The following is a 12,500-nucleotide window of genomic DNA, read 5'->3' on the forward strand; positions in this document are numbered from 1 at the left end:
GATTGAAGGAAAGGGATATTTATTTGAGGATTTAAGGAAAGAGATATTTATTTGAGGATTTAAGGAGAGGGATATTTATTTGAGGATTGAAGGAAAGGGGATATTTATTTGAGGATTTAAGGAAAGGGATATTTATTTGAGGATTTAAGGAAAGGGATATTTATTTGAGGATTTAAGGAAAGGGATATTTATTTGAGGATTGAAGGAAAGGGATATTTATTTGAGGATTGAAGGAAAGGGATATTTATTTGAGGATTTAAGGAAAGGGATATTTATTTGAGGATTTAAGGAAAGGGATATTTATTTGAGGATTAAGGAAAGGGATATTTATTTGAGGATTGAAGGAAAGGGATATTTATTTGAGGATTTAAGGAAAGGGATATTTATTTGAGGATTTAAGGAAAGGGATATTTATTTGAGGATTTAAGGAAAGGGATATTTATTTGAGGATTGAAGGAAAGGGATATTTATTTGAGGATTGAAGGAAAGGGATATTTATTTGAGGATTGAAGGAAAGGGATATTTATTTGAGGATTGAAGGAAAGGGATATTTATTTGAGGATTGAAGGAAAGGGATATTTATTTGAGGATTGAAGGAAAGGGATATTTATTTGAGGATTGAAGGAAAGGGATATTTATTTGAGGATTGAAGGAAAGGGATATTTATTTGAGGATTGAAGGAAAGGGATATTTATTTGAGGATTGAAGGAAAGGGATATTTATTTGAGGATTGAAGGAAAGGGATATTTATTTGAGGATTGAAGGAAAGGGATATTTATTTGAGGATTGAAGGAAAGGGATATTTATTTGAGGATTGAAGGAAAGGGATATTTATTTGAGGATTGAAGGAAAGGGATATTTATTTGAGGATTGAAGGAAAGGGATATTTATTTGAGGATTAAGGAGAAGGGATATTTATTTGAGGATTGAAGGAAAGGGATATTTATTTGAGGATTGAAGGAAAGGGATATTTATTTGAGGATTGAAGGAAAGGGATATTTATTTGAGGATTGAAGGAAAGGGATATTTATTTGAGGATTGAAGGAAAGGGATATTTATTTGAGGATTGAAGGAAAGGGATATTTATTTGAGGATTGAAGGAAAGGGATATTTATTTGAGGATTTAAGGAAAGGGATATTTATTTGAGGATTTAAGGAAAGGGATATTTATTTGAGGATTTAAGGAAAGGGATATTTATTTGAGGATTTAAGGAAAGGGATATTTATTTGAGGATTTAAGGAAAGGGATATTTATTTGAGGATTTAAGGAAAGGGATATTTATTTGAGGATTTAAGGAAAGGGATATTTATTTGAGGATTGAAGGAAAGGGATATTTATTTGAGGATTTAAGGAAAGGGATATTTATTTGAGGATTGAAGGAAAGGGATATTTATTTGAGGATTTAAGGAAAGGGATATTTATTTGAGGATTTAAGGAAAGGGATATTTATTTGAGGATTTAAGGAAAGGGATATTTATTTGAGGATTTAAGGAAAGGGATATTTATTTGAGGATTTAAGGAAAGGGATATTTATTTGAGGATTTAAGGAAAGGGATATTTATTTGAGGATTTAAGGAAAGGGATATTTATTTGAGGATTTAAGGAAAGGGATATTTATTTGAGGATTTAAGGAAAGGGATATTTATTTGAGGATTTAAGGAAAGGGATATTTATTTGAGGATTTAAGGAAAGGGATATTTATTTGAGGATTTAAGGAAAGGGATATTTATTTGAGGATTTAAGGAAAGGGATATTTATTTGAGGATTTAAGGAAAGGGATATTTATTTGAGGATTTAAGGAAAGGGTATATTTGAGATTTGGAGGGATATTTAGAGGATTTAAGGAAAGGGATATTTATTTGAGGATTGAAGGAAAGGGATATTTACTTGAGGATCAGCATACAGGTCTTGGAGGATAGTTTAATACATAGGTGCTAGACCACGGGCAGCAACCCCAAACAGTCTGCTTCTTCCCGGACAACAGCCTACAGTAGAGTTGGTCTCTAGGTTGGGGCACTTGGCAATACGCCACGCTTCCACGGGTTTTCAGGCTGCTCTGCCCCCAGGGCTTGTCCTGAGAGGGAGGTCCTGCAGGCAGAGACCTAGTCAATATTCTTATAAAATTTTAGGACGTTTCGCCCAAGAACGCTCCTTAGGGAATACATCTAACATCTGCTTTTCCTAGAGTGCTCCCAAGAGACTACAGTTAACAACTTTTTGGTCAAGAGTGTGTGTCTAAGAGAGTACAGTTCAGGACTTTTCAGCCAAGAGTGTATCTAAGGGATTGCAGTACATTTTGTCCAAGGTTGCTTTTGCCAAGTTAAATTAGCGAACTTTCAGCCAAGAAACTGCTAAGAAAGTTTAGGGAATGTCTATTCAACCAAGAGTTTTAAGTGAATTTGGTGACTTTGAACAAATAATGCTACCTCCAAATAAACTGACTCTTTGGCCTAAATTTCTTTCAATTAGTGCAATGGCTGACTGTTTGGGAAAGTTACTCTTTGATAGAATTTACTGTATTTTATTCAATTGAGTCAAAATACCAATTTTGATCGAATGTACAGCTTTTTTATCCAATGGACTCAAATACCAAGAGTTGAATTAGCGTATTTCCTCCGGAAATGCAATAACAAATAAGGTTTTGGAATGGCATTAGGATGTTCCTCAAAACTCATTGGGGGTACGTTATTGCATTTTCCAGTTTAGCAAGTTTAGAACAATTTAGAAAACTTTTACCGCTGATTTCGTTAAAGGAAAATTAAGTTGTATCTTCGGTTAAGAAGTTAACAGAGAACAAATGCCAACAGCAGCAGAAATACAAGAATTATGTAAACATAGAGACATGGGAATATAAACAACAACAATAAGAAGAAGGCTAATAATCTTTAATACATATAACATAAGGTTGTGGTGGCCGATGTGGTAACGTCCCTGACTGGTGAACGCCAGACTGGTGTTTGAGTCCGGCTCAAACACGTTAGTTCTTTTGGTCGTTGCAACCTCACCATCCTTGTGAGCTAAGGATGCGGCGTTTTGGGGGAGCCTATATGTCTATCTGCTAAGTCATCAGCAGCCAATGTCTGGCTCTCCTTGGTCCTAGCTTTGGTGGAGAGGGGGCATGAACGATGATCATATGTATAAGTGGTCAGTCTCTAGGGCATTGTCTTGCTCGATAGTGCAATGTCATTGTCCCTTGTCTCTGCCACTCATGAGTGACCTTTAAACCTTTAAAACCTTCAAGTGTGTATGATTGTATCTACATGAAGCTTCCAAACTCCTTCTGAAGTAAAAGTTATTGACATGAATAAGGTATAGTTCGATCGTTATGAGGTGTATTATAGCAATATATCCTTTGACCTAATTTCAGCTCCCTGTCTTACTTTATACAGTAAAATGTATGGTTATAATGAATAATTATGCAAAACCTATAAGATTAAAATAATTCCTGTATAATCCCCCCACCCCCTGAAAAAAAAAAGATATAACAAGTACACCAATGAAATTGATAATGTTGGTAATGATGGTACTTGAAACCCGATTTTTATAGGTTTGATATTTTGGAAAGAATATGAAAAAAAAAATCGAAAATAAGAAAACTTGTAAGTGATGATTAACCCAAAATTTATAGTTTTTAAGGGATATTTTAGCAATTTAAAGAAGATGATAGACAATTTTAAGGTCACAATAGAGTAAGAAATAGACATATTGGATAGATAACGATTCTAGTTTGTTTTAGGTAACATGAGATGAAGTTGTATGTAAACATCAAATAGCCAATGGTACAGTACGTCTCTCTCTCTCTCTCTCTCTCTCTCTCTCTCTCTCTCTCTCTCTCTCTCTCTCTCTCTCTCCATGTGTATATAGAGGTATTGCCTCTTGTCTAGTTATTCCATTTGATGGATGCTCCAAATGATTAATTGCTTTCTCTCTCTCTCTCTCTCTCTCTCTCTCTCTCTCTCTCTCTCTCTCTCTCTCTCTCTCTCTCTCTCTCTATGATTGATATCCATGGATTTGTCACTATACATCGAGATTCCACTGCATCAATCCTTCCTTTCTTATTGGGAATTAACTTTAGGCATTTCAAAACTTTCAACAAATTTTATATCAATCTTTATTATTATTATTATTATTATTATTATTATTATTATTATTATTATTAATATTAATGATAATAGCTAAGCTAAAGCCCTAATTGAAAAAGAAGGATGTAAATTACTAAGCGAATTCGAGCTAGAGAGTTGTTTATTTAATTTTAAGGAGCAAAATGTTAGCTATGGTATTTTATGTATATATATATATATATATATATATATATATATATATATATATATATATATATATATATATATATATATATATATATATATATATATGTATGTATATATATATATATGTGTGTGTGTGTGTCTATATATGTGAATCAGCCAGATATCTTTCTCCAAAATGGAAATAAATATCTACCTGACATTGGATTCAAACCCTAGTCTCTTCAAATGAAAAGCAATGTCACTAAAGCCTCTGGGACTGTGTTTGATATCAACCTATCCATCCATTTTAATAGACTAAGAGTCGATTCTGACGTTGGGTAGAAGTTTATTTATTTATAGTAATACCTCAGGATACGAAATTAATTCGTTTCGGGGTTGCTTTCGTAACATGAGTTTTTCGTATAATGACATAGAATGAAACAGAGTTAAATACATTCAACTTATTCAATATATAGTACCTATTATTATTATTATTATTATTATTATTATTATTATTATTATTATTATTACTAGCCAAGCTACAACCCTAGTTGGAAAAGCAAGATGCTATAAGCCCAAGGGCTCCAATAGGGAAAAATAGCCCAGTGAGGAAAGGAGATAAGGAAATAAATAAATGATGAGAATAGATTAACAATAAATCATTCTAAAATCAGTAACAACGTCAAAACATATATATCCTATATAAACTATTTACAACGTTAAAAACAGATATGTCATATATAAACTAAAAAGACTCATGTCCGCCTGGTCAACATAAAAACATTTGCTCCAACTTAGAACTTTTGAAGTTCTACTGATTCAGCTACCCGATTAGGAAGATCATTCCACAATTTGGTAACAGCGGGAATAAAGCTTCTAGAATACTGTGTAGTATTGAGCCTCATAATGGAGAAATCCTGGCTATTAGAATTAACTGCCTGCCTAGTATTACGAACAGGATAGAATTGTCCAGGGAGATCTGAATGTAAAGGATGGTCAGAGTTATGAAAAATCTTATGCAACATGCATAATGAACTAATTGAACGACGGTGCCAAAGATTAATATCTAGATCAGGAATAAGAAATTTAATAGACAGTAAACGAGCGATTTTTGTTTCGTATCATGAGTATTTTTTCGTAATATGAGGCGTAAAAATCTTCGTATGGCATTTCGTAAGAAGAGTTTCGTAACATGATTTTTTCATATAATGAAATAGAGACAAAATGTTTGAATCATTCAATATACCTAACCTAACCGAGCGAATTTCGTTTCATATCCTGGGTTTTTTTCGTGATATGAGGCAAAAAAAATCGTCTTATGTCATTTCGTGAAATAAGTTTTGTATACTGAAACTTTCGCATCTAGAGCAACTCTTCTAGGAGAAGGACACTCCAAAATCAAACCATTGTTCTCTAGTCTTGGGTAGTGCCATGGCCACTGTCTTGGGTTAGAGTTCTCTTGCGTGAGGCTACACTCAGGCTCACTCTTCTATCTGATTTCTCTTCCTCTTGTTTTGTTAAAGTTTTTATAGTTTTTATAGGAAGTATTTATTCTTAAAATATTTTATTTTTCCTTCTTTCCTTTCCTCACTGGGCTATTTTCCCTGTTGGGGCCCCTGGGATTATAGCATTCTGCTTTTCCAATTAGGGTTGTAGCTTGGCAAGTAATAATAATAGTAATAATAATAGAGGTTTCATTTACTTTATAGATCTACATTCATGATTTATAGATATTCATTCATAATTTATAGATATTCATTCATATATAACTCTATATGTGTGACAAGGACGAGAAATCATAAATGACTATCTATCTTCCTATCTGTCTATATCTGCAGATCTCGAACCAAGAGCAAACGATGCCCTAAGCCTCAGTCAAGCTCATTTTATGGCGGACGCCAATATTGTCTTTCAGGGGCCAAGAGGGTAAGCAAACCCCCATCGACCACTCCCCCTCCCCCTCCCCCTCCCCGTCCCCCTCCCTCTCCCTCTCCGAAGGTCAGATATTTCATATAGGTTGGCCTCTTTGGGCGCTGTGGTATTTCCTCATATTTGCGTATGTGCGTACATACGTTTGTAGGTTTCCGATTCTGCGTTTCATTATGCTAGGTCATCTGAAACTACATATTATTATTATTATTATTATTATTATTATTATTATTATTATTATTATTACTTGCTAAGCTACAACCCTAGTTGGAAAAGCAGGATGCTATAAGCCCAGGGCTCCAACAGGGAAAATAGCCCAGTGAGGAGAGGAAAGAAGGTCAAATAAAGATTTTAAGAACAGTAATAAAATAAATATCTCCTATATAAACTTTAAAAACTTTAACAAAATAAGAAGAGAAAAAAGATAGAATAGTGTGCTTGAGTGTACCCTCAAGCAAGAAAACTCTAACCTAAGACAGTGGAAGACCATGGTACAGAGGTAATCTCAGTGTTGTCAGGTGTATGAGGACAGAGGAGAATATGTAAAGAATAGGCCAGACTATTCGGTTTATGTGTAGGCAAAGGGAAAATGAACCGTAACCAGAGAGAAGAATCCAATGTACTACTGTCTGGCCAGCCATGTTGATGTTTAAAGTTTTAAAGGCTGCTCATGAATGGCAGAGGCAAGGGACAGTGACATAGCCCTATCAAGCAGGACACTGCCCTAGAGACTGACCATATATACATATGATCAGCGCCCAAGCCTCTCTCCACCCTAGCTAGGACCAAGGAGAGCCAGGCAATGGCTGCTGATGACTCAGCAGATAGACCTGTAGTCTCCCCCAAAGCCCCCTTCCTTAGCTCACAAGGATGGTGAGATTGCAGCGACCAAAAGAACTAACGAGTTCACTAGTCAGGGACGTTACCACATCGGCCACCACAACCTGAGCATATAACGTTTTAAATGTATATGGCTCTGGCAAATTTTTATGGCTCTCTCTCTCTCTCTCTCTCTCTCTCTCTCTCTCTCTCTCTCTCTCTCTCTCTCTCTCTCTCTCTCTCTCGTAAAAGACATTCCACTCATATTTTTGTCATAAATACAAACTTAGACTCTTTTGTAATCTCTGAAACTTGCAGAAAAGGTTTTTTTTTTATGTTGAACAGGCTGACGTAAGTCTCTTTTATAGTTTATATATGAAAGATCTGTTTTAATGTTGTAACGGTTCTTGAAATATTTCATTTTGATTGTTCTTCATTTCTCATATAGTTTATTCATTTCTATATTTCCTTTCCTCGCTGTGTTATTTTTCCATGTTGGAACCCCTGGGCTTATAGCATCCTGCTTTTCCAACTAGGGTTGTAGCTTAGAAAATAATAATAAGATTAATAACCCCATGATGCTTTTTTTATAATCATATCAGCTTTATAACATAGCATCGAGCCCCGACTACTGACATGATTCTGCAGATTTTGATTCAGGAGACAAGATTAGGTTTTTCCCCACATCAAAATAGGATCTGCAGATCTTTATAGATTGGATCCTATATGATTAATTTGACAGGTTTTGGGGTATACATTTTCTTCATAAACTATGTTGTTCTTACATAGAGAGTTGTTGGATCCTTTGACTGGCCAGACAATAATACATTGGATCCCTCTCTCTGGTTACGGCTCATTTTTTATTTGCCTACACATACACCGAATAGTCTGGCGTATTCTTTACACATTCTCGTCTTTCCTCTTACACCTGACATCACTGATATTACCAAACACTTCTTCTTAGAGACACTATTCTATCTAATTTCTCTTCTTGTTTTGTTAAAGTTTTTATAGTTTATATAAGAAATGTTTATTTTAATGTTACTGTTCTTAAAATATTTAATTTTTCCTTGTTTCCTTTTCTCACTGGGCTATTTTCCCTGTTGGGGCCCCTGGACTTATAGTATCCTGCTTTTCCAACTAGAGTTGTAGCTTAGCAAGTAATAATAATAATAATAATAATACATGGCCTCCACAAAACTAAGTTCCAAGCCTGGTTTTTATGTACCGGGTTTACTGTACAACCCTGGTTCTTATATAGGCATTGTACTGTATGAATAGGTATTTAAACTGCATTGCGTCTACATAGCTTCCGGGGTAACTTGGTCCTTACGTAGCTCATCAAAAAAATCAGGTTTTACATTCGACCTGGATGATAAAACGTCCCATTTTATTTCGTTTTAAGGGAAATATAGGAACAGGCCTTTTATGTTTCCTGTCTATTATGAATAGGTATTTATGGTACATGATATCTACATAGTATCTTGAGTAACTTGGTCCTTACAGAACTCATCCATAAGTTTTTTTTTTTTTTTTTTTTTTTCTGGCTTCCATATTACTGGCTTGCTGCGTTCTTAAGTAGTCTGAATCATGTAGGATTAACTTCCTAATGCTAAATCATCTTTGGTTACATATTGTAATTTAATTTATCAAAAGAAATCAGATTTTATTGACGACCCGGAAGATAAAACATCACATTTTATTTCGCTTTAAGAGAAATATAAGAAAATACCTTTCGTTTTTCCTGTCTATTATGTGTTTTGTCGGTAAAAGGAAATTATATTCCGTAAAATTTCCGTGAATAAATTGGTAATTGGCTATTTATGTAATTTCCTTGTTACTGACGATCGATTGCACGAAATCTCAAGCACGTGAAATTGCATTCACGTGCATCTGCACGTGCATTAACAAGCAATTTTTTTTTCTGAAAATGTTTTTGTTCGAACGTTGCATGCAAATGTTTTTAATAGAACGTTGCCTGCAAATGTTTTTAATAGAACGTTGCCTGCAAATGTTTTTAATCGAACGTTGCCTGCAAATGTTTTTAATAGAACGTTGCCTGCAAATGTTTTTAATAGAACGTTGCCTGCAAATGTTTTTAATCGAACGTTGCCTGCAAATGTTTTTAATAGAACGTTGCCTGCAAATGCTTTTAATCGACCGTTGCCTGTTAATGTTTTAAATCGAACGTTGCCTGCAAATGTTTTTGATAGAACGTTGCCTGCAAATGTTTTTGATCGAACGTTGCCTGCAAATGTTTTTGATCGAACGTTGCCTGCAAATGTTTTTGATCGAACGTTGCCTGCAAATGTTTTTGATCGAACGTTGCCTGCAAATGTTTTTGATCGAACGTTGCCTGCAAATGTTTTTGATCGAACGTTGCCTGCAAATGTTTTTGATCGAACGTTGCCTGCAAATGTTTTTGATCGAACGTTGCCTGCAAATGTTTTTGTTCGAACGTTGCATGCAAATGTTTTTAATAGAACGTTGCCTGCAAATGTTTTTAATAGAACGTTGCCTGCAAATGTTTTTAATAGAACGTTGCCTGCAAATGTTTTTAATAGAACGTTGCCTGCAAATGTTTTTAATCGAACGTTGCCTGCAAATGTTTTTGTTCGAACGTTGCATGCAAATGTTTTTAATAGAACGTTGCCTGCAAATGCTTTTAATAGAACGTTGCCTGCAAATGTTTTTAATAGAACTTTGCCTGTAAATGTTTTTAATCGAACGTTGCCTGCAAATGTTTTTAATAGAACGTTGCCTGCAAATGCTTTTAATCGACCGTTGCCTGTTAATGTTTTAAATCGAACGTTGCCTGCAAATGTTTTTGATAGAACGTTGCCTGCAAATGTTTTTAATAGAACGTTGCCTGCAAATGTTTTTAATCGAACGTTGCCTGCAAATGTTTTTAATAGAACGTTGCCTGCAAATGCTTTTAATCGACCGTTGCCTGTTAATGTTTTAAATCGAACGTTGCCTGCAAATGTTTTTGATAGAACGTTGCCTGCAAATGTTTTTGATCGAACGTTGCCTGCAAATGTTTTTGATCGAACGTTGCCTGCAAATGTTTTTGATCGAACGTTGCCTGCAAATGTTTTTGATCGAACGTTGCCTGCAAATGTTTTTGATCGAACGTTGCCTGCAAATGTTTTTGATCGAACGTTGCCTGCAAATGTTTTTGATCGAACGTTGCCTGCAAATGTTTTTGATCGAACGTTGCCTGCAAATGTTTTTGATCGAACGTTGCCTGCAAATGTTTTTGATCGAACGTTGCCTGCAAATGTTTTTGATCGAACGTTGCCTGCAAATGTTTTTGATCGAACGTTGCCTGCAAATGTTTTTGTTCGAACGTTGCATGCAAATGTTTTTAATCGAACATTGTCTGCAAATGTTTTTAATAGAACGTTGCCTGCAAATGTTTTTGTTCGAACGTTGCATGCAAATGTTTTAAATCGAACGTTGCCTGCATATGTTTTTAATCGAACGTTGCCTGCAAATGTTTTAAATCGAACGTTGCCTGCATATGTTTTTAATCGAACGTTGCCTGCAAATGTTTTTAATCGAACGTTGCCTGCATATGTTTTTAATCGAACGTTGCCTGCAAATGTTTTTAATCGAACGTTGCCTGCAAATGTTTTTGATCGAACGTTGCCTGCAAATGTTTTTGATCGAACGTTGCCTGCAAATGTTTTTGATCGAACGTTGCCTGCAAATGTTTTAAATCGAACGTTGCCTGCATATGTTTTTAATCGAACGTTGCCTGCAAATGTTTTAAATCGAACGTTGCCTGCATATGTTTTTAATCGAACGTTGCCTGCAAATGTTTTAAATCGAACGTTGCCTGCAAATGTTTTTGATCGAACGTTGCCTGCAAATGTTTTTAATCGAACGTTGCCTGCATATGTTTTTAATCGAACGTTGCCTGCAAATGCTTTTAATCGACCGTTGCCTGCGAATGTTTTTGATAGAAAATTGCCTGCAAATGCTTTTAATCGACCGTTGCCTGCGAATGTTTTTGATAGAAAATTGCCTGCAAATGCTTTTAATCGACCGTTGCCTGCGAATGTTTTTGATAGAAAATTGCCTGCAAATGCTTTTAATCGACCGTTGCCTGCGAATGTTTTTGATAGAAAATTGCCTGCAAATGCTTTTAATCGAACGTTGCCTGCGAATGTTTTTGATAGAAAATTGCCTGCAAATGCTTTTAATCGAACGTTGCCTGCAAATGTTTTTAATAGAACGTTGCCTGCAAATGCTTTTAATCGAACGTTGCCTGCGAATGTTTTTGATAGAAAATTGCCTGCAAATGCTTTTAATCGAACGTTGCCTGCAAATGTTTTTAATAGAACGTTGCCTGCAAATGCTTTTAATCGAACGTTGCCTGCGAATGTTTTTGATAGAAAATTGCCTGCAAATGCTTTTAATCGAACGTTGCCTGCGAATGTTTTTAATAGAACGTTGCCTGCAAATGCTTTTAATCGAACGTTGCCTGCGAATGTTTTTAATAGAACGTTGCCTGCAAATGCTTTTAATCGACCGTTGCCTGCGAATGTTTTTAATCGAACGTTGCCTGCAAATGTTTTTAATAGAACGTTGCCTGCAAATGTTTTTAATCGAACGTTGCCTGCAAATGTTTTTAATCGAACGTTGCCTGCGAATGTTTTTAATCGAACATTGCCTGCAAATGTTTTTAATCGAACGTTGCCTGTTTAATACCTCCAAGCACAAATATCACGAACTAAAGCTATTACTTGAATACAAGAATTTGCATAAGATATGCCATTCATACATATAAATAAACAATTTAAATATATAGCACTGAACGCAATAACAAATATTTTTGTGTATATTGTTTACACATTGTCACAACAGATGAACACATACGAAATTCTTAGCTCAAACATTTTCAAAACATTGTATACAAAAAGAGAAACATATGATGAAAAATTAGCATTTATAGGGTCAATCAATTTAGACATGTATGTTCGATTAGATACATTTGCAGGCAACGTTCGATTAAAAACATTTGAAGACAATGCTCAATTAAAAACATTTGCAGACAACGTTCGATTAAAAACATTTGAAGACAATGCTCAATTAAAAACATTTGCAGACAATGTTCGATTAAAAACATTTGCAGGCAACGTTTTATTAAAAACATTTGCAGGTAACGTTCGATTAATAACATTTGCAGGCAACGTTTTATTAAAAACATTTGCAAGCAGCGTTCGATTAATAACATTTGATGCAACAAATAATACGAGCATAAATATTTGTAAACACCAAAATTCAAGTAAAAATACTATCAAAAATGCTCATGAAATATATAAAGAAAATAATAAGAACCTAAGTATTTGTAAACACCAAAATTCAAGTAAAAATACTATCAAAGAATGCTCATGAAATATACAAAGCAAATAATACGAACTTAAGTATTTGTAAACACCAAAATTCAAGTAAGAATACTTTCAAAGAATGCTCATGAAATATACAAAGCAACTAAT

The 12,500-nt window shown here is 34.8% G+C and overlaps 1 protein-coding gene across 1 annotated transcript in view; it reads left to right on the forward strand.

The window, feature by feature from the left end:
- LOC137628735 (SUZ RNA-binding domain-containing-like) overlaps positions 1–12,500 on the forward strand; it is a 252,206-nt gene that overhangs the window by 153,118 nt on the left and 86,588 nt on the right. The window lies entirely within an intron of this gene.

This window comes from Palaemon carinicauda, chromosome 36 (genome assembly GCF_036898095.1).
Source record: "Palaemon carinicauda isolate YSFRI2023 chromosome 36, ASM3689809v2, whole genome shotgun sequence".
NCBI lineage: Eukaryota > Metazoa > Arthropoda > Malacostraca > Decapoda > Palaemonidae > Palaemon > Palaemon carinicauda.